This window comes from Pteropus vampyrus, unplaced genomic scaffold (assembly GCF_000151845.1).
Source record: "Pteropus vampyrus isolate Shadow unplaced genomic scaffold, Pvam_2.0 Scaffold29, whole genome shotgun sequence".
NCBI classification, from domain to species: Eukaryota; Metazoa; Chordata; class Mammalia; order Chiroptera; family Pteropodidae; genus Pteropus; species Pteropus vampyrus.
Genome location: NW_011888810.1, coordinates 10,558,910 through 10,582,827, shown reverse-complemented (window position 1 = coordinate 10,582,827; position 23,918 = coordinate 10,558,910). Strand labels below are relative to the sequence as shown.

The 23,918-nt window shown below is 34.0% G+C and overlaps 1 pseudogene; it reads right to left on the bottom strand.

Moving 5' to 3' along the window:
- Positions 1-22,314: 22,314 nt before the first annotated feature.
- Positions 22,315-22,433, bottom strand: LOC111737681 (annotated as a pseudogene).
- Positions 22,434-23,918: the final 1,485 nt, after the last annotated feature.

Genomic DNA, 23,918 nt, shown 5'->3' with positions numbered 1-23,918 from the left:
TAGCTTAGGTTGTTTCCACATCTTAACTGTTGTGATAATGCTGCAATACGCATTGGAACACAGATCCGTTTTTGAGGTACTAATTTCATATTCTTAGGGTGTATACATAGAAGAGAGATTTCTGGACCATATGTTAGTTCTATTTTTAGTTATTGAGGAGACTTCCTACTGTTTTTCATAAAGGTACCAATTTACATTCATACCAACAGTGTACAAGGGTTCTCTGTTCTCCATTTCCTTGCCAAAACTTTCTCTCTCTCTCTCTCCCTCTCGCTGATAATAACGATTGTAACAGATATGAAATGATATCTTATTTTGGTTCAGATTTGCATTTCCCCGATGAATAGTGATGTTGAGCATCTTTTCATATATCTTTTCTTTGGAAAAATGTTTATTCAGTTCATTTACCCATTTTACCCATACGTCTTCTTTGGAAAAATGTTTATTCAGTTCATTTACCCATTTTTTAAATCAGATGGGTTACTTTTTTGCTATTGAATTATATGAGTTCTTTATATATTTTGGATATTAACTCCTTATCAAGTATATGGTTTGAAGATATTTTCTCTCAATTCATAGGTTGTTTTTTTAAATTTTTTGATGGTTTCCTTTGTTGTGCAGAAGCATTTTAGTTTCTTATAGTTCTACTTAGTTATTCTTGATTTTGTAGCCCGAGCTTTTGTTATCCCATCCAAAAAAAATATTGCCAAGGCCAATGTCAAGGAGCTTTTTTCCTGCATTTTCCTCTATGAGTTTTATGGTTTCAAGTCTTACATTTCGGTGTTTAATCCATTTCGAGTGAATTGTTTGTGTGTGGTAAGATAAGGGGCACACTCAACTCTTGTTTTCTCAAATATGAATGACTGCTAATATAAAAGTACTAGCCTTTCTTCAACTATTTGCATTTTAACCATTACCACCACTTAATATGCACAAAGACTTATGATTTTGTCTATCAAATAGAGATATAGAAACATAAGGTTAATTTTTTCAGACCCTGAAAATACACTAGTATATAGATAAACACCTATTTTCACCTAAGCGACCAGGTTATCTGCCTCTGTCATTCTGCATTAGGAAAAATGTTGCCAATTGTATTAAATGAAACAGCTTTTTGGTCCTTCCACTCTTTTACTATAATTATTTGAGTTTCACCTTTGAAACTTAAAAAGAATGAACATAATACATGGAAACAAATTATTTAAATCAGTCTCTAAATATATATTTTTTGTGCTTAGGAGAACATGCATCCTTACTATACCATATATTTACTGCATATTTTAGGAAATTGTCCAAAAGGATAATTTTAAAAAATTGACTGTTTTATGTTGTTTTAAACAAATATTTTCAAATTTCAACATGCATCCAAAACACCAGGAGGGTTTGTTAAAAGACAGATTCCTGGACCCACCTCCAGAACTTCAGATTCATAGGTATAGGGTGGGAGCCTAAGACTGCATTTCTAACGAGTTCCCAGGAGATGCCGATATGGTCTAGGGACCACACTTTAAGAACTATTGCTTTATACTAATTGCTCTGTAAGTCACATCAAGTCATTATATTTTTAAAAAGAGAATTAGAAAAGATTAGTCAAGTTCGAGATCACAGAACACTCTTTCTTTTCCATGTTAAGTTACCCTAACATAACTGTTAGAGCATAATGAGCATAATGTAGATAGTATATAAAGTAACTATGTAGTGCATTTACAAATATTTTATTTGATATTTGAATCTATATACATTTGGTAACATTGTGATCTAATAATTTCCATTGACAATGTTTTCTTAATTTTTCAAACCTCATTTTTAACAATGTACAAAGTATTTTTTCTTTCCTTGTTTTTTCCTCCCTCCCTCCTCCTACTTTCCTCCCTTCCTCCTTTTGTTCCCCTTTCTCTTTTCCTTTATTTCTCCCTTCCCACAGAAAAAAAATTAAATATAAGTTTTCATGTTCAAAGTTGAATCCAATTTCTAGATGTAAAGTCCAGGAATATAGCTTTTTTGCAGGCTGGGAGGTGGTAATAATTACAATGTAAATTCATGCTTCACTCGTGGAATTTAACATCTTAACAATACATGCCGATAGGAAAAGCATTAAACAACTAAATCCATTACAGACATATGGAAACTTGCCCAGTTCTATTTGCCCAACAATGATGAAAGCATTATAAACTGTGCTTCAAAGTTGATGTCAAGGCCTTTCTTGTCATTTCACTCTGCTTGTGACTTAATGGTAGAATAGCACAGACATATGAGGAAGTAAGGAAGTGGAGATACATTCCTCCCACCCACTTTTGACTGAAAGCTGTGAATCTATAACTTAAATTCACTTCCTTTGGAGCCATGAGAGCGGCTGATGAAGTCTGTAAGCCGTTTAATTTTCATTTGAACTTTCTTGTACAAACTTACGAGAAATAATTTATAGCTTAAGTCTTTTCCCCTACTTTGGAAAAGGCCTGGAATGAAAATGAGGAATGTTAACACATACTTTCCTGTGACTCTGAATGTCAGTTTTATCATCTGTAAAAATGGGTGGAGAATGGATTAAATAATCTACCAGGCTCTTGCATAACATATTTTAATACCTTCATCCTTTAGGCTTGATGATGGTAAATAAAACATTGAAAGCCCATTTAATAAATATTTTGAGGACCCCATTGAACAAATCTGCATATATTAAGTCCAGTTTTATATGTGCTTCCTTCACATGGGTGTGTGTTTGGCAGTCTTTTTCTTCATGATGGCTGTCTAATAAAAGCTTGTGATTTTTCTTCTTCAAAAGTGACAAATTTATATTTTCCTCCTAAACATTTGTGGATAAAAGTGTTATTGCTCCTGCACAATAATTTAAAAGTGCTTGAAGTAATGGAGAATGCAAGTTTTGAATTCTGTTGCAATATATTCTCATCTTTTAACAAGGATCCTGCATTCTTGGTTTTGAATTCTGTTGCAATATATTCTCATCTTTTAACAAGGATCCTGCATTCTTGGTTCCCACTTTTGACCTCAATTTAATTCAATCTTGGCTATAACTGTTTTTAATTTGACTGTTTTCTATGTTTTCTGCTGAAAATCCACAATTACAAAAAATAAACATGTATTGGAACTAAAATACTTAACATGATATGTGAAAACAATTCATGAGTGTGACCATTGCTATTTAGTTAGAATTGTTTTATATATGTTCCTGATATTTATTAGGATATATTCATATTAGCATCTGATTCTTTCAGGTTAGGGCACTGATTTTATTTTCTTATTATTTTTTGCTCTTTAAAAGTATGTCACTTTCATTTGCTTCCAACTCCACAGATCCCTGATGAGGTCAGTGCTTACTAAGTAGAAGGCAATTTTATCCACTCTAAATGAACAATTAGCATAAATTTATCTATCTTGCATAGGATGAATTCTTCATTTAGAGCATTATGGTTTATTTTAACATTTTCTGTATACTTCAAATGCTTGAAGAATTCTGTGTGCTATTATTCCAAAATGTTTCTTGGCTTTCAAATTACAGATCTTAATAAGACAGGCTTTCTTCATCTCCTGTATTACCATATCATACCTAGTGAAATCAGTTCAACCAATCAAATTCCTGCATGACTGACCTTTATTAACTGGTAATTTAGAAATGTGATTTCAGAAGGATCTATCTTATAATGCAAAAAAAAAAAAAAAGTAAGATTGTTTTCATTGGCCAAGGAAGAAAAAGGTTCTCTGGAGGCCAGTCAAAATTAAGTTTCAAAATATATTAGAAGGACAGAGAACCAATGTATACTTTTCCAGAAGATGACATTAATTCAGCTGCTTTAATTATGTGGCTTTATGTCTATTGTATTTACTTTATTATCTTTGGACAATGCCCAGCTATGCTTGAAAAATGTGACATAATATCTATTTTATTAAGTCTCTAAGTCTTTTGTAAGGAAATGCATTTTTCTCTAAAGATGTTTCTTCAGGAAACAATATGCATTGCAATCATTCATTCATCAAGCATTTTTTTCTAAATTGATTATGTACAAGTCGCTATGTGGGCATATAGAGAATACATCCAAACCCTTTCACTGGTTATTTTCTATTTGTGAAAGACTAATCTAGGCATAATAGAGAGAGAGGCCAGAGGCCAGGGGTGTACTCTCAAGAATACACAGTCCAGGATGAGAAATAAATTGCCTTAGTATGTTTTAAACAATAAGACAGAAATAATCATTGCTTGCAATGTGGGTAGTTCCCAATCTCGATGTGCTTCCATCTCCTTCTCAGTCATCATAACACTGCTGTATACCCTGTTCTTCCCCTATTATGCTATTGTTATTCTAAAGTGGAGAGTGTTTAAGACCAAAGCTTTCCTAGTTGTAGCCAGTTAAAAGCACAGACCATTTTGATTAGTTTAAGGAACATACCCTGAAAATTGAGGTTCATCACTAATGAATTTGAATTTTTCTTATTTTATGCATTTTTTTTAAAGTTATTAGATGAATATGTTTTACTCATGAAGGACTTTTGTCATACCATGTAAGCAAATAAGAATCAGAGGTGTGTTTTAGAATCTTATCAGTCTAGTTTCACTTTGGGAAATTATAATTATAATTGGGATTGGTGATGAATATTTCAAGAACTTTTAGGTGTCAGAGCAGGTATATTGAAATTTGGGGTGAAAGGATTTTCAACAAATTAAGACTAAGAGATAAAGTGAGGGTATATTCACAATTATGTGAAAGTCCGATGGGTTTGGAAAAAATAATCCATGTTATTAATTTATATATTTATACAGCCTATCAATTTATTTATTAATATATTCAACAATTCACTAAATAGATATGAACTATGGACAAGCACTCATATGATCATAAGGGGTAAGCTTCTTTATTGAGCGTATATCGTCATGAGGGAGAATAACATCACATACTTCTAATGTAGTGATAAATGCTATGCAGATAAAATGAGGGAAGGATCTAAACAGCTCTTTGGAGAAGAATGCATTTCACTGGATATCTGATTGAGGAGAGGGATGGAACATGAAAGATATCTGGGAGGGAAGTGTTCTCACCAGAGGAAATAGTAAGTGCCAAGACCCTGATGTGGACATAAGTTCATATTTTCAGAAGCAGAAATAGAATGAGCCTGGCTAGAGGTAAGTAGGAGAGCAGGGGAGTTTCAGCTGATGTGGTCAGAATGGTAGTTAGGGACCATAGTATACTTGAATAGGTAGGCTGTATAGGGAATTTTAATTTTATTTTGAGTGTGATGAAAAGCCATTGGAGGTTTCTAAGCAAGCAAAGAATATTATTGGATTCATATTCAGAGATTCATGCTGGCTACTGAATGGAGCATATATTATAGATGGTAAAGGTAGAACTAGGGAAACCAATTAGAATATGAATATTCTAAGCAAGAGACTGTGATAGAGTGGGATGCAAATATAAAAGTGGTGGAAAGATAAGCATTATATACCTGGTTTAAAGCATGAATATACGAGATTCTATGATTAGATATTGGTATGAAGAAGCGAGGATTCATACTTAGATTTTGGGCCTGAACAATATGAATAAAGGTAATTCCAATATTTAGCTACTCCCTCTAAAGCCTCATTTTTGTTTTGGCACCACAGTGGCTAATAATTCCCCCTGAAGATCAAATTATGCTGTTACTGAAAGAATACAGTTCTATTCCTGAGTCCCTGCATTATACAGAAAGGCAATAATCTATACATTACGAAGAGTGAATTAAATTTGTCAATACAGGGTTTCATTTTTTTTTAATATCCTTTTGAAGTTTAAGTTGATGTTTAAAGTCAGACACTTAAGAGATTCTATTTTAGATTCAATAGTGCAAGAGTTCATGGTAGTATTTTAAGTTCTTAAAAAATAAAAAAAAAGTTCTAAAATCTATTATCTTTTTATACTGCCTAATAATTATGACTATGACTCATACAAATCAACTTCTTAAATATCTTGTTATAAAATAAAAGACAAGTCACAGAGTGTCTTAACAAGAAGTTAGTAAAGAGAATAAATGCACAATACTGTAGCTTTCATTGACTTAAGTTTAAAACCTTCCAAACTTATCATTAAAGTTAATTTCTGATAATGTGTTCTAAAAATACTCCTTCAAATTAATCTTCACCTTATAGTTCATATTAAATTTTGAAAATCCTTTTATGATGTGTATAAAATGGTTATGGATCTACAGTAATTCTATCCCTGGTTTTCATTCAAAAATCAGAGAGGTGGGATGTGGTGATTTACATATGACCATATAATTATCTTGGCACAGAGATTCAGAAAAGACAGATCCCAGCTCGGTGTAAAATGACACAGAAACTGAAAGGAATGGCACACCATGTCGCTTTAATAATCACTTCATCATCAATTAATGTCATGAATAAATTACCCTCTTAAGTGAGAAATTATAGACAACCGACCAAATCTGGCAGTAGATATCTTCTGCAAATAACATAGAAATACTGTATTTAATGAGCTTCGATTTTAGAGAATTTTATAAAAATAAGATTTAAAAAAGGCAGATGAGTATAAAAGCATCCATCTGGTATGCATAAGGCCACACCTACCAAGGCACCTAGTGTTGTCCCAGAAAATACCTTATATACTCATTAATTATATTCTGAAGTCTTTCTAGAAAGATTATTTTTCATATTAAACTTGTTTGCTTTGAAATGGTTGGACAGAAGCATGACAGATTAGGAGATATAACACCTTTATTTGTCTCAGATTGTATTTCAATGGGTCATCCTTTATTACCTATCATTTATTACCTTTGCAAAAAGTAGCTACAACTTTATTGTAAAGTATTAATGATATCATGAATATTGAACATTTGAGATACCCTATTTATAATGTCTTTATACCAGATTCATAAGCATGCAGAGTTTTCAATACCATATCAATGTATTCACCTTGGCATAAATAATACCTGAAAACTCTCTAGTCTTCTTGGTTCAGTGCATGCCTCTCTTCTAGGAACTACTTTCGAGCCACACTATGAAATAGTGATCTCTCCTTCCTCAGGACCAGCCCTTACTACACAAAGTCATGTAATCTTCATCTTGGAAAATCTCTTAATGGTTGCACTGCATGTCCCCCCTTTGATACTTAAATCTCCTTTACCATGTCCCTGCAGGTCATCCCTGTGATCTACCTGAGTACTTTTAAAGAAGGAGAACCAGTTCTTTCTGGTGCTAAGATGGGAAAAGAGCATTGATCTGGGAAGCAGAAGTGGTTCCTCTACTTATTGAGGGACCTAAAGTAGCCCTTTTTACTACTCAAAATCTATTCTTCATAAAAGTGCTTGTCTATAGAAATTATCTCAAAATATTCCTGGAGCCCTAAAATTCTGTTATTTTGAAGTACTCCATTTAATTTTTTATCTTCTGTTGTCCAGAACTCTTTGTACATATGTAATCAATAGCAGAAAAAATGGCTTATTTTGGTATAACACATGATGGTCTATTGTGTAGCCATAAAAATGATAAATACAAATCCACATAAAAATCTCAGATTATAATGTTAAATAGGACATGCAACTACATATACCACTATACAACTATTAAAAAAAAAGTTGTAGACCTGCTTATGGGTAAAATCAGAAGAGATTGTGCATGTATATTAGCATGAAGAACTGTAGATACCACCTCCCCACATTTTAAACATTTTTATCAAACATTATTTAAACATTATTACTATCATCTATATACAGTATAGCTTTTTAAATAGTACAATAAAATGGGCAAGTCTTTATTTAGTTCAAGTAAAATAATCACGCTGAAGCTTTCAAGAGTTCCCTCTCTACACTCCCACCCCCCCAGAGAGAATCTGGCTACTCTCTCAGGTCAGTCTCCACTAACTTGAAGCTAAATTTTATAGTGGTCTATTTATTTTTTTTTTTAATCTAAGCCAAATATTCGAGTTTCTTTGGTTATTTCTTCTAGTACATAATCTTTTAACCTGGGCTATTTTATTTTGTTTAATATCCTTTTAAGAATTAGCACCTAAGCATTAATGCAGCATTCCTGTGGTACTCCAACAATATGGGACCGTCACTGTCATTGTTCTGATGAGTGCACAATTTCTGTTACTACAGCTACTGAAGATTAATTAGCTTTGAACTAGCTGCATTCTATGGTTGACTAGCACTGGATTTTCTGTCACTTTAAAAGCCAGATCTTACACTTGCACTGGTTCTCTGCTTTTCCTCTTCTTATATTTTATTTTTTTCAAAATAATTCTTTTGGATATAATTGGGGAACCATACATATATTTTTAATTCTGCTTCTTAATGGAATACATATATTTTTAATTCTGCTTCTTAATTCTGCTTTATATCCCCCATGCATATAACTTAAATGGAAAAGAAAATGCTGTTAAACCACTAAAACAAAGATTATTAAAATTTTGGGAACACATGTGTCAACTAAATGACTTTTCAGAAATTTAGAATTTTGGGCTCCAATCCAAGAGATGCTTATCAATCTAATATATATGGAGCCCTGGGACTTGCTTCTGAAGACACTCACAAGGTGTTTCTGAAACAGTTGATCTAGGAATCCACTATGAAAACTCTAACCTGGGAGAACTTCCATTTTCTGAGCTGTGTTCAGTCACTTAATTGCACTAGTTACTTATATAGTTCTTGAGTTTTCACCAAAGACCCTGCCAAATAGGTTTGTGGAAGAGCCTTCTAAGTCCTAGACTCTAGGATGAATCTGGCTCTCTGAGTTCCTACTGCATTCCTGAGCATGGGAGTTCTGAAAGGATGAACTGCATTGAGCACTAAGGCTTTGCTAAGTGTCTACATGGGTGTACACATCTATCAGTTTAGTCATTTGTATTCGTTCATTCATCTAACACACATTTATTTATCAAATGCTTATTATGTGCCAGGTACAATAGAATATGGACTGACCTTCTCATATTAATAAACAAATAAGACAACAATGAAACAACCTAATAAACAAAACCAAAGCCTAGCCACCAGCCATTCTTAGACTTTATCCTATCAAGGGCATAACAGTGTTTCCCCCCATTATTCTTTTGACATGATTACACATTTTGAGCTTATTCCTCTCCCAACTCAGTCCTATGTATAATGTTTTTGCTAGATCTTTCCTTGCCTTCAATCTCCTTTATCCAGATCTGCCTTCTCAAGTCTCATCCTATTATCATTCAAGGTCCTTCATATATTTGAACAATGATCTATTCAGCCAAGAACACCATTGCTTTCTCTACTCTATAGATGAGGGAATTTGGGTGAAAAGATATCTTGACCAAAATACCAGAGAGACAGTAAGTGAAAGAAAAGGGTTATAATGTGGGTCTTTGACTTCCATCTCAATCTCTTTCAGTTTCCCCATAATGCTTTCAAAACTGCATGGTTCCTGGCCCATTTTCACTTGACAACAGCTCATGTGAAAAAGGATGAATATAGATATGACCCTGACAATACTAGGTAGTTTAATGCTAGAACTTAATCCAAGTGAATATTGATGGCTCAGTTCAATATAAAATCTATTGCTTTTGAGATCCATAGAATGAAGGATAGGAGATAAGAATCCAGACAACTCAGAGTGTTTTAGACAGAAGTAATAAGTGTATCATACCCCTGCAGGTTCTACCTCCTGACTTACTCTCCAACTTAACCCCTCACGCTCAGTAAATTCCAGCCATAAGTACTTCCCTTCTGTTCTGAGAGTATGTTCATTTTTAACTCAATATTTTTAGGGTCAATCGCTCTGTTTCTGAAACATTCTGGACTCAGTTCATCAGGTGGCTCCTTCTTATCATTCTGGCTTCCCTATAAATGTCACCTTCTCACTGGAATCTTCTCTGGCTACTTATCTAAATGACATCTCTCTCCAAATTGCCTGATATTGATTTACTTTAGAAGGTGATTCATTGCAGAGCACAGTATCTTCTTCATAGCACTTTTGAACATCTGAAATAATTTTTATTTATTTGTTTATTATTGTCTCCCTCACTAAAATATTGATTCAAGAGGCAATTTTTAAATTTATTTGCAAGTATAATTCTAGAATTGAAACAGATGCTGCCATACAATAAGAACTCAATAAATATGTAGATGAATGAAATAGTGAATATTAAGGTGTTATATGGAAGAAACTCAGTATGTTCAGAGACATAATAAAGTAGGATCACTGTATGCATTATGGGAGGTTGTATGTTTGCTTCATTGAGGAAGTTCAGAGGTCTTCAGAAGATGAGTAAGAGTTGCATAATTTTCAAATCCCCCAAAGGCCATTTGTTTAATTTTAGATTAAAATTATTAATTTAACTTGAAAGTCTGCACTATTTTCAATAATTTCTGCAAATAGGGGCCTACTGAATTTTTCAGATATAATAAAATTGTCCATTTTCAAACATGATAACACTTTCATTCTCAAATCTGGTAAATGTGACTCTGAAAGACATTATTAGTCGTTATCCTCCCTTCTGATAGTTATTTATCATTGCTTCTTTCATCGTTTCCAATCATCTACTGCAACTAGAAATGACACATAGTAGAAAAAAATCTAGCTACACTTTCTCTTTAATTTCCCGAGAGTCAAAAAGTAAAGTCAGATTCTTAAACACAAAACATTGCTTTTCCTTTTTTCTTGTCCTTTCTTCCTCTTTTATATTCTCTCTCTCTCCCTCTCCCTCTCTCTCTCTCTCTTTTCTTACATTATCCCTGAAATTGTTTTTATTATTAATAGCATCAAGCTTTCCATAACTCTTCATTTGCTAAAGCTTGGCTTGAGCTTTGTGATATTTTAAGCTTTAGAAGGTGATTCATTGCAGAGCACAGTGTCTAAAACTAGTTGATGACATTATGGCTTGCTCACTCAATAGGTACTTTATTTTTCTCACTTTATTCCTTGGAAGTATCTCTTTTGGAAACATTCATCTTTCAATAGTGAACTATACCTCTCTCTCTCTCTCTTTTTTTTTTTCTTCTTTTTCTGCATATGGTCTGAAAGCAACCCTTTCCAAATTTAGAAAATCAATGCATTATCCTTTGGAAAATTCTACATAGAGCTCTGGGGCTTTTGTTGAATTGATTGGATTAAGTGTCAAGGAAAGACAATATGAAGGTACACATATGGCCTTTTGCTGCTTAAAAGATAAAGATGATTGGAAACAATACAGATTTTCCTTTTCTATAATCCTGCTTTCAAATTTGAATTTAATCACCCATTTGACATGTGACCTTGGGCTATTAATTAATCTCTCTGAACCATCATTTGTCCATATTGGTGATAATACTTCACAAGATTATTGGGAGGATGAAATGGTATAAATATTACATGTGCTAAAAACATTGCTTTTTCCTTTTCAGAAAGGATGATGTAGATGGTTTGGATATCATTAAAAGAAATACACAAAATACCCCCTAACACACACACACACACACACACACACACACATCACAGGTGTCATTTGGTTAAATATCATCCAATAGGCACTTAAGTTTAACGATCAGACTTTTATCAGTCTTACTTTTTTTCACGATTTCCTTGCCTTACCATGTAACATTCAGGGGGCACGTGCTTCTATTTTTCAAGGAAAGGTGGTCAACATTATAATATTATTAAATGTTTAGAGTACAATGTTTAAGTGAATTCATTGCCTATACAGACCTATGAAAACATACTGTACACCACTATAAATAGAGATCAGTGTTCTCCATAGACCTGAGAGAAGAACTGTATATAGATTTCAAGTGGAAGGTTTCAAAGTCAAGGGGCAGTTGTTTGCTTTAGGGAATGACTGCTATTGTAGATGCAGACTAGAATTATCAAAGGCATATACATCTGAATAAAAAAAAGTTAGAATTTGAAAATACTTATTTTTTTTTCTTTTTTTTAATTTTTTTTTTTTCTGGTCTGAGTCCTGAGATGTCAATCATGCAAAGTGAAATTCTTAGGCAGATGAAATTTTTTCAAATAAACGTTTAATAGCAACTGACATTGTTCTCTGGATGTAACCTGAAACCAAAGGTCAACACATAATATCTTATGACACTGATCTGCTATGCATAAGGCTGCTGTCTTGTGAAAGAAAGCTCGAATGGAGAATACATCGAGATTCCTATTTGATAGTCATCGGGGACAGAGGTCCACTAAAATGAGAATAAAATGGATATCTGCATTAGAAGAAAATCTGGGTTTGACTTATAGGTTTTTATTGTTCTCAGCAAACCCAATAAAGGAAGATAAAGACATAGAAGGAGAATATTTAGTCTGATTGACCTTCAGGCTCATTTGAAATTACAAATCACTATAAAGCTTGTGCCTTCTTCATCTATGTGATTTAGCTGTTACACTGGCCATTTTCATAGGTCTCTGTGTTTATTTTCATTATATTTTATACATCATTGTAAATCTCGTGCAGTATTATCAATTGAGGTTCTTTTGTTATTTTAATAACATACTGATATTATGTAACTACCACAAAAGATTTTTATGTAAATGATTGTTTTATTATTTTAAAAATAAATTACCTTTGTAGCATTTCTAGGCTTACAAATCTCTTAAAGGTGTTCAAACTTTTCAACATTAATCAAACATTGATGGAAAAGTAGCAATAAGTGGAAAAGTCTTCGTTGTTAAAGATGATATAGAATTTTAAAAAATAAGGGTTAGACATATGGGGTCATCATGCAGAGAGAATTCAAGTGTTCCATGAGGAATCAAAATTGCCTATCAAATCGTTTTCATTTCTGATATTTTCAATTTAGTATACATTCATTCAAAATTTGTTTTTGTATAGCCTATCTTGGCTCATGCTGTGGACTTTTCTAAAATCTCTCAAGGGTTCACAAACCCCAAACAAACAATACCTGGCCTCAGCATACCCCATACCTCTTGGTAAGCAGCCCCAAGCCCGGCACTAGCAGCAGCCTGCTTCAGTTTGCAGCTTACCTCTTCCAGGCAACTCCCAACACAGAATGAGTGGCATCATCTGCAGATTGCTTTGTAGTTCACACCAACTGATCCAGGGCAGGACACAGGCAATGGCTGGCTTGCACCAGAGGCCCCCTCCTACCTTACCCCGCCCCTGCTAATGGGACCCCAGAATTAACACACCCAGTGGCCAGCTTCAGACCACACCCAAGCATCACCCACAAATGACATACCCAAAGGACATACTCGATAGGCACCAGAACTACACTACTTATATCAAACAAAATAGACTTTAAAACAAAGGCTATAACAAGAGAGAGAATTCTGAGTATTTATCCAAAGAAACCCAAACACTAATTTGCTTATTGCAGCATTATTTACAATAGCCAAGAAATGGAAGCAACATCAGTGTCTAGCAACACAGGAATGGATAAAGAAGAAGTCGTGCGAATTTACAATAGAACATTACCCAGACATAAAATAGAATAAAATCTTGCCATCTGCAACATGGATGGACCTAGAGGTTATGCTGAGTGAAATAAGTCAGACAGAGAAAGAGAAATACAATGTGATTTCACTTATACGTAGAATCTAAAAGCCAAAACAAATAAACAAACAAAACAGAAAGAAATTCATAGATACAAAGAACATTTTAATGGTTTCCAGATGGAAGAGGGGTTGGGGGGATGGTTGAAGTGTGGGGAGGGATTGAGGAGTATACAAATTGGGAATTACAAAATGTCCATGGGGATGTAAAGTATAGCATAGGGACTATCATCAGTACTATTATAATAACTATGTATGGCATCATACAGTTATTATAGCATGGGTACTAGATTTATCAGGGTGATCACTTTGAAAGTTATATAAATGTCTCATCTCTATGTTGTATATCTGAAACATAATACTGTATGTCAACTGTAATTCAAAAATAAAAAAAAAGTTAAAAAATATTTTGAAACAAAAAAGTCCAAACCCCACCCGCCAAATATGTTGTTATAAACTATTTCCTTATAGAGTTTATAGTCTAGAAGAGAATATAGGCTTTAAATAGAAATTCTGAAATATAATTGTCTAATTTTGATTTTGATGAGTGCAAAACAGCAGTACAGATGATATTAGAAAATAACTAAAGCAAAAAATCTTGTTTAACCTAGGAAGGGCACTTAAGGTGAACTGAAGTATAAGTAAATATTGGTCAAGGGTTGCGTGCAGAGGGAGGGTCACAGGGAAGTGAGATCAGTCAGAACGTACTGCATGTTTAAAACTCCAATCTAGAAAAATTAATAGTTGATGAGCAAGCTATCTAAAAGAAGATTCGAATAGCTATTACCTAGAAAAATAAGGCAGAAAAGAATCTCAAAGAGTTTTGTAATTCATGGTGAAGAGTTTGGATTTCATTGGCCGTTCAATGGCCATTAGCACAATGTAGCGGACAAAAGACAGGGCAGAAATCACAGCTTCCCATTCACTCCTTGTGGGAGCTTGGAAGTTACCGTGATTTTTCCATTTGTTAAGTGGAAAGATAATACCTCACTGGTAAATTTCTTCATACATGAAGTAATCTCTGTTAATGGCTTAACTCACTCCTTGCTCTGAGATGGTGAAAATGTGATTTAGTGTCATTTGGAACGTTCCCCCTTTAATCTATCTTTTTTGAAAATGACAATTATATGAGGGGTTTCTGGTCACATCTTGTTATGAGATCATATAAGAAAATAGGACTGCAAAATTGAGAATGTAGCTATTTGGAAACTAAAGATGTATCACTTAATTCATTCAAAAACATTTATTCAGTGTAGTCAGTATGATACACATTGTATCAAGCACCTAGAATAAAAAGATATCTAAGGTTTATTTGTTCCTAGACTCTAGTGGCTAGACAGTTTGTGGTTAGACCATCATAAAAAAAGATCCATAGAACAATTAAAAAAAAATAAAGAAGATTGTAGCAGGGGGAGCACAAGAAGACACTGAAGCTGAGTAGAAGAGCACTACACCTCGCCTAACGGTCCAGGACATGATGCCCGACCCATGAGACAGGTAGAAGCTAACAAGTTGGAAAGGGGTACATAAAGAATTTAAGACTCAAATAAGACTGATAAATAAAAAATGGATGTTACTTCCTTTGGGTCATTGGATCCTTTCTAGAAGGAACAAAACCATGTGACCTCAAGCATACCATGTAAATTCTCTGATTCCTGACCTTTAGATGGGATCCTAATACAATTCTCACATTGCTATTGTGAGAATGAAATGAAACAACTTATATAAGTAGTTTTATATACCAACTCTAGATGAACCAAATCAAATATGATGTGGGGATGGCGAGGTTATGCCGTGCTCACATGAGGACAGGGGAGGGACATACAATCCCAGAGGTGTCCACAAAAGAGTCAGTTTTACTTTTTAAAGTTACATACTATGTACAATTAAAAATGGAGGAATGTTTTTATTTATGCCATTATCATAACTTCGAACTACAGTAGTGACCTGTGAGTATTTTTGTTCCCAAGCTAAACTGCAATTACCTATTTCAATCTGTGAGATATCTAGCCACCATTTCTCTCCTTTGGAAATCTCTCAGATTAGTGTGGTATGATAGCAACAGTATTTTTCAGTCAGTCAAAAAGGCTTTGGTTCCATATGTAGCCTAGTTATTAATTTGGCAGTTTCATTACATACACATCATCTATCCTATAGGAGCCTATAGTTGCCATATCAGAAAAACAGGTATAACAAGGCCATATTTGCAAGTATGTCAGCATAATTAGAGTTAGCAAGGCAGTTGACACGAAATATCCTCCCTATAAATTAAAGGCATAATATAACCAACAAAAGAAAACAAAAAATAATTGATTCAATTAAATATAAGATCCATAAATGCAGCTACTTGATTTGTCTTAGTTATCACTATATTTTCAGTGCCTGACACCCAGTCAAGTCTCAATAAATATTTATTAGGAAAACAGATATTGAAATAATTGTATAATTAAGTGAATAAGTAAAAAGTTGGATAGTTGATTTAATGAGGAAATTAAAAATACATCATAATCAGAATATCAACATTTTTCTACTGCAGGCAAGTCTATAAAAATGTTGTCAAATCATATGAAACAAATTAAATTAAAACTTTAAACAGATTTTGAAAAACGGTGGTGTTAAAGTGTATTAATGATTGGTAATAGATGGAGATTTTAGTTTTAAATATATGTAAAAATCAAATTTTTGTGTTTTTTATATAATTACAGGGAACTTAATTGTATAAAACTAGTGAGAAATTGAAAAGGATCAACCCACCAACAAAAAGGAGTATTGAATCTTGATGACCTCTGGCTAGCACTAAAGTTCTTGACCTCCTGTTGACAAAACATTGTAATTTAATTAAGACATTACTGAAATGTAGGTAAAGCTGCCATTCAGGAAAAGAAAATATAACGTAAACAGTTTTACACTATCTATTTAGCATTCCATCTGTGCATATCAATTGCTTCCAAAAATGTTAGGACACACAAAAAATTCTTATACTACTTGTTCAGGGTTAAAGAGCGTAATGACCAAACTTCATAAATATTGTTGAAATCAGAATGAATAGCATAGTTATCAAAAATATTGTGTGTGTGTTTTTTTTTTTCTAATTACAACTTTGGTATTGATATTAGCTGCTATAATACAGTAATGACCTCTTCTCCTTTTACTGTATTTCACATTGCTTATTTATTTATGTGGCCTCAGTTTCTGTTTTCCACATACAATGTACTCATCTCCCTTTTCTGGTTATTATTTGGTGGTTTGTCTTTGTACTATACTTTGTCTGGAAGCTGTACACTGTGATACCACATATCTAAGCCAGCATACCTCTTTTTTGAAACAATCTTTCTTCACAATAATGTTAGGGAATGTGCTATTTCCTGCCTCTAAATCCTGCTGGAGCAGTTTAACCAAGAGTGATTTGTGTTGTGGAAGCCTACTGAGGAAATTTATTGGACTTTCTTCACCAGAAAACTATGTCAGGACTTATTATGTGCACTGAGCCCTGAGTATTGGGAAGAATGTCATTCAGGAGTCACGATGCCCACTTTTACTCCTGGCCTCACCTCCAGCTATGAGCTGGTCCAGCCACCTGTACTCATTAGGATTAGTTTAATGAATGCCTAGAGCTCAAGAGTTCTTCAGATGTGCCTCAAGGGTCAATAGGTGGGGTGCCTCAGATACTTAAACATTCAGTTGCAAATCCACATGCCTGCCTAAACTGAACCAGCTTGTTTTTTCTGACCTCATACAGTTGTAATTCACAAAGAATTTTATTTGAATAAACAATTGATCTACTTCAATATTCTTAGACTTACAATAGGACAGAAAATCCTAGGTTTCTTGACTATTAGATCTCAAAATGATCTTAGATGTAATTTAAATCCTAAATGGAAATTATGATCTACTGTATGTTCAAACCTTGCATCTTGCTTCTGATCTTTGGGAGTGTTGTGTTGAACATGCTGAGTAATTGTGCGATAAGTCATCCATCAAACCTACAAGGACGGGTAGCTTTATATTTGTTGATACTAAGTCAGAAGTCCTATTTTTATTTTTTATTTGCTTCAGATGACAAATGTGAATCTCTAAGCAAAGAAACAATTTTTCCAATATCTAATAATTACTAAATAATATTAGGAATAATTGGAGAATCATAATAATTTTACTTCCCTAGATAATCTTAAATAAGCAGCCTTGACAATATTAACAGCAAACATAGATTTGTTATTTATGCACTACTTAGGAAAATATTAAAATGCTTTTTTCACATTATTGTTAGCTTTTCAAAAAGTTTCCAGGCCAAAATGAGCAAATTGAAAGAGAAGGGAGGGATGCCCCAGATATCATCCTCCAGACAATGGACAGGGGCAACACTTGGTACCCTGAATGAAGGGAAAAATATGTGGAGCGTTGACTTCATGCTAGAAAGCATCACAGTTACTACTTAACACATCCTCATAACAGCTCTTCACCAATAACTGATGGATATTGGTATATAAAACCCAGCTTTCTTGCTCTTTCGGTGGGATAGCTCTTAAGAACATTCTCTACTGATTTTTAGGGTTTTCCAACAGGATTGAGCTCTATTCGCTTATGATAGTAACTTGTATCTATAAGCACCTTTAATCAATTCACTTCCTCCTTGTCATTTCCCCACTCCTGTAATCGCTTACCAAATTAGCTACTTGTACTTTAATACTTATCCCAGAGTCTCGTTTCTGAAACACTCTAAGTTATCCAGTTGCTAAATTATGTAGTTGGCTTTCTAATCTTTCTTCCTCTAACTCTAAATCCCATGGCTTGTCAGCTATGCAAGTCTGTTGCCTGTATATGAAGAATGTAGATAGTCTTTATGGTGTTTACATATTTTTAGGCAAGGTGGGACTTTCCTGAAATCATGGCATCAATTTTATTTTTTTCACAAATTAACACTTTTTTACAAAGTGTTAAAATGAAAACACACACGGGTTTATTACAAACAATTGACTGTGACAACATTCACAAATGGAGTCTGCATTTCTGCCTCTCAACAATAAAGAAAAGAAAGGTCTCTGTGACCATCTGGAGTATGATATTATTTATCACACTGACTTCCATCTTTGAAACCTGATTGTGCAGGCTTGCCCAATGAGCTGGACTTTATAGAGACACTGAGTTATCCTGTGGGGCAACTTACAAAAGAAAATCCAGGGTGTTTGTAACTGGACAGCTGTAATGGGCAGGGAACCCTATCTTAAAGAGTTAGATTTGAAGTAAACTGAGGCCATTACTCAGGAGGAGCTTGGTTTGAACCAGGAACAGTTATAAACCTAAAATTTAAGGGATAAATTCGGTTATGATAATTACAAACCATACTAATAGATAGAAATATTTTCCTAAACCAAAGGACTCACTTAACTATCTTGGATTTTAAAATTATTCTAAAATAGTTACTATTCCATATTAAAAATTAGGTAACTATGATGAAAATTTTTATGAGTAGAAAAAGTATAACACATGACCCTATTGCAAAGTAAAATAAAATGAAATAAATTTTATTTATTTAAAAATAAAATAAAATACTAGTATTTAGATTTATTTGTGGGTCAATTTAAAACTTACACCAAAACACTTTATATTACATTCTATGTGAATTTTCAATCTTTCAAATTAATTTTTAATTAATGTTAGTTAATTTTAATGTTTAATTAACATTAACTTTATGTATTTTTCATTATTGTTATATAACTTATTAGAATGCCCTGAAAATTTGGCATAGACCCCTGGCCCTATAATTGGACACATAGCTTAGAAAACTATCTCAGTTAGCTGAGGTGAGGCTGAAGAAAACTTATTTTCCTTCCCCTTGCTGTTTCCTATCTGTGAATCATCATACTCCTGGTAACTTAGAATTCAAAAATGATGTCAATTCATATTTCATGGATTAATGGTGGATAGTGTTGAAAACAGTCTGTAGTCCACAAGAAGTATTAAAGAAATGTAAGCAACATTTAGGCTCTCATCTCACCCCTCCCAGGTTTCTGTTTTTTTCACTGTTCCCTTCGTTCAGGTCCTCCCAGAGTTCCTTTTACTTTAATGTCAGTTCTACAGTCATCTCCTTTTCATCTCTCAGCATCTAACTCAACATAGGCTGAAAGTATAAAATAACATAAATTTTTGAGTCAAATAAGTTCAGCCAGAATTAATCCCCAGCTCTGCTTTGTTGCAGCTATATGAAATTGAGAAGTACCTTAACCACTCATATCTTCAGTTTGCCCTGTAAAATGGCGACAATCAGACTTAATTAGCAACGATTTCTCAGGATTTATAATGATATCCGTTAAGTATCTAGCATACTGCCTTGTAAAGCAAATGCTTCTGAAAGAATAAATATTCCTACTAATGGAATCTTCTCTCCTTCAGAGGCAAATCTGGCACGTAAATGAGGGCAACTATTTTTATCATAATAATTTCAATACTGATTCAAGGTCTGTCTGATTTGTCTGTCTTGGGGAAAGGAGTCTAGCAGGCTTTACTGTAGCTCCCTAGACTAACCCTATGATCCTTGCTTTTGAAGATGTAGAATTGGGAAGTAGCTTTGTTAGTGTCATAATTGACAAGAAAAAAATAGGTCATTCTAGAAATGTGAGAACTATAAAAAACAACACATTTTGGGAGAATTTCTATAGCAAGAAAAATAAGTCTTTCATTTAACCCTCTACATCAATTATTGCAAAAATATCTAAATACTACTCATTTGATTAATATCAGTGGTGCCTAAAACTCTGAGAAGTGGTATTTTTCTTCTCTGATTTCAACTCTGTCTTCTGTAGTTCTTATATGAAATTGGATGAATTACAGCAGCTGAAAAGATGAAGTGGCTGTTAGTTTCTGTAAGAAAGACTGATGATAAAAATTGCTGGACAAAAATACCAGTTATAATCACTAGCCAACTGGTAAGGGGGAGGAAGTGCTATTCATCTCTAATTCCAACTGTTAATTACCTAAAAATATATACATTTCTTACTTGTATTTTTGGCATATTATGATTTAATCAGAACATAGTCTGTCATAAGTTTAAGGAAAGCATATTCAGTTTATAGAGTATTTTTTAAGCAGTATAATACTCCTGATGATTCGACACAGTAAAATGTAAAAGAGTAACAGGCGATAAGACAATACTTAGTGTTGTTAGTACACTAATATTATAAATTAGATGCCAGATGACAGAATGCTATACTTATTTCTAACCTATTTTACAATTTGCATGATGAAATGTGAGCAAGTTGCCAGAGACCTGCTATGGTTGGGCAGAGATGGTAATTACAGGTGTATGGAAGTAATATCTAGCATCCTAAGTTGGATAATAAACTCATCGTGCTGGACCCACGATGAAGGGCATGTGTATATAAGGAACATTTACACATATTTTAAATTATCTGTTATAGTACCCATTTTTTTGTTATCTCTAAGTTGTGGGTTAAGATGGCTTTCTTTTTTGAGTCTCAGTTTCTTGTCTGTGAAAATGAAATAACTAAAAAAAAATAAGGTTGAAATAATATTAACATTATTAATATTTCAAATGATTAGAATTAATCAAGTGCTTATTATGTTCCAAGGACATCTCAAATGACAGATTAAACCTTATGGTAATTATTTATTTTACTTAAATATAATATATTTAAATATTAGTATATTAAGTACAAACTTATTATATATAAATCACCCTATATACAAGGTGGTTCTCTTACTATCTTCCTCTATAGAAGAAGACACCAAAGCATAGAAAGATTAAGAAACTTACTCAATCTCATGTAGCCATCAGTAGTGAAGTCTGAATGGGAATGCAGGAAATGAAACACTGAATCCTGCCATCTTAACCATTGTGTCATGTAACTCTCCTACAGTGAATATATTTAAAAGAAGAACTGGCGATTTTAACTATATTTATTATTACCTGAGGAAATTATGAACATTGTTGCTGAAGTGGTAAGAGTCCAGTATACCACAGAGATATACAGATTTCCCTAAAACAGAAAACTATTACATATGTTTAGGAAAGATTTCACTAAGAAAAACAATTTCACTTTAGAACTGGCCCTTAGAAAATGTACAGATTTTGCAGGTGAAGAGGAACATTGTCTTAGTCAACTCAGGCTGCTACAAGAAAATGCCATTGCCTGGGTGTCTAATAAATAACAGAATTTTATTTATCACAGTTCTGGAGGCCAGGAAGTCCAAGATCAAGCCTCTAGCAGATTCGGTGTCTGGTGAGGACCTTCTTCCTGCTTCATAGATAGTCCTCTTCTTGCTATGTCTTCACATGGGGGAAGGAATGAGAGAGTTCTCTGGTGCAGCTTTCGTAAAGGCAAAAGTCTCATTTGCGAGGGCTCCACACTCATGACCTAATTGTTTCCCAAATGCCTTGACTCCTAATACCATCACAGTCAGGGTTAAAATTTTCAACATATAAATTTGAGGAGGACACCAACTTTCAGTCTGTAACAGACAGCATAGTTTTGGAGGAAGAAGAGAAATAGAAAAAGGGATTTTTAATTAGAGGAAGGAATGTCTGCTAAGGTACTGAGCCAGAAAAAGGCTGATATGACTAGAAGGTTGAGAAACTCACTCTGGCAGATTCTAGAGCATCATGTTGGGGTGTGAAGAAGAGGAGGCTGCATAAATATTTGATACCAGATACTGATATATAGATCAGAACAACCAGGCTTCATCATTTTGTAATCTAATGGCCAATCATTTTTTTTTTTTTTAATGTTTTTAGGCAAGTCAACCCTTGGTTGACCTCACAGATTGCAAGGACCTTGTCAGCTTACAATCCCTTGTTATGCGTTTATTTATTTATTTATTTATTTTAGTTTTAACACCTACAGCACCTGGTCTTTCTAGGTGGTCTCCCATCCAAGTACTAACCAGGCCTGGCTCTGCTTAGCTTCCAAGATCAGACAGGATCGGGCTTATTCAGGACAGCTTGGCCATAGACTTCAACCACATTTTTAAGTGGCAAGTGGGAAAAGAGAAATAAAGAAATGATGGGACTCACTTAAATTTTTTATAATTATGTGTTTTTCATTATGTTGAAAGTCAGACTAAGGAAAAAGATTCTGTTGGCAAGGGGGACCACCTAGAGATATCATTTCTACTTCCATTTGGCTCCACTATCGAGTAATATAACTTTATTTTATATCAATGGGAATCTGTTGTTTTCAAGATCTTCTAGTTACAGCATTTCTTCTAGATTTTCTCTACTTCTTAAAGTTAGAAAAATATTCCCGAATACTGAGTTTCATGATCATTATAAAACTGTCAAAAGTGATCTCATTTTGACCTAATGTGTGGGCAGCTACAGAAAAACACATTATCAGCTAGTACAAAAAGATGAACTAATAGAAAGCTGTGCAAGGATGGCAGTTGGTAGTTCTAGAGGCGGTGAGCTTCCTGAGAGCACAAGACTGCACAGCCAAGTACAGATAGGATACAAGGAACAGTTAGATTTCAAACTTTAGTGTATGTAAAAATTATCTGGGGACCTTGTTAAAAATTCAGATTCTAGCATTCAATCCTAGAGATTTAGTAAGTCTGAATGGTCCCAGAAATACTCATATTTAATGGAGGCTCTCAGGTGTTTCTGATAGAGATAAGCTGTTGGCTCAATTTTAAGATACAACGACCTTTTTTTTTTTTAATATTAAAACTTAGTTACTCACTGGAAAGAGCCTTCTGGATTCCTAGCAACATATTGGGAACCTAATGGCAGTGAGTGGGGGCACGGTGTGGTATGGCAATTGTGGTAGTGATGGCATTTCAGTAGAAGTACATTGTCTTCTTCTTTGCTTGGAACTCTTTTAAGCTTTAGTCTAAAAAGTGTAACCCATGGTCAGATTATGAAATTTTAAAGGAGCTCTATCCCCCAAAACAGGAAATTTAAAAAGAATCATTTATGTTAACATGATTCTGGCAGCATGAAAAATTGATTAGACCTTTAAGAAATTGATCCTTGCTTCACACTCAGAATGTAGAAAAATGACAGAGATCTCAGGTGTGCAGTCGCAAATTGACCAGAAACGCCCATCTTGTGCTGGCTTCCCATTCTGTCATCAGGAGCTGTGTGGAATTGTTAATACTCTATAGTAGTGTTCCTTCCAAATCAACAGAAAAGCCTATGAGCAAAGATTATAGGCACTGTGACAAAGGAATGGTCACAGCTTTGGGGGATAATAACAAAAATGATGAATGTTGTTATTGAAGTTGGCAAGAGTCAATTTAAATTGAGTGAAATTGATCAACCTTGGAATCACTCAGTGCCAGTCACTCCCCTTTGTCTCTCAGCGCTTTTCTCTCGCCTTTGAAAGCGCTCTTGCTGGCGAGTGGGATGCACTGTCGTAGTCGTCAATCCCAAGCTCAGGAGCAATTTCACATGGGAATCCTTTGCTATACCCAGTCAGATTAGCTGGGTCACGGTTATGTA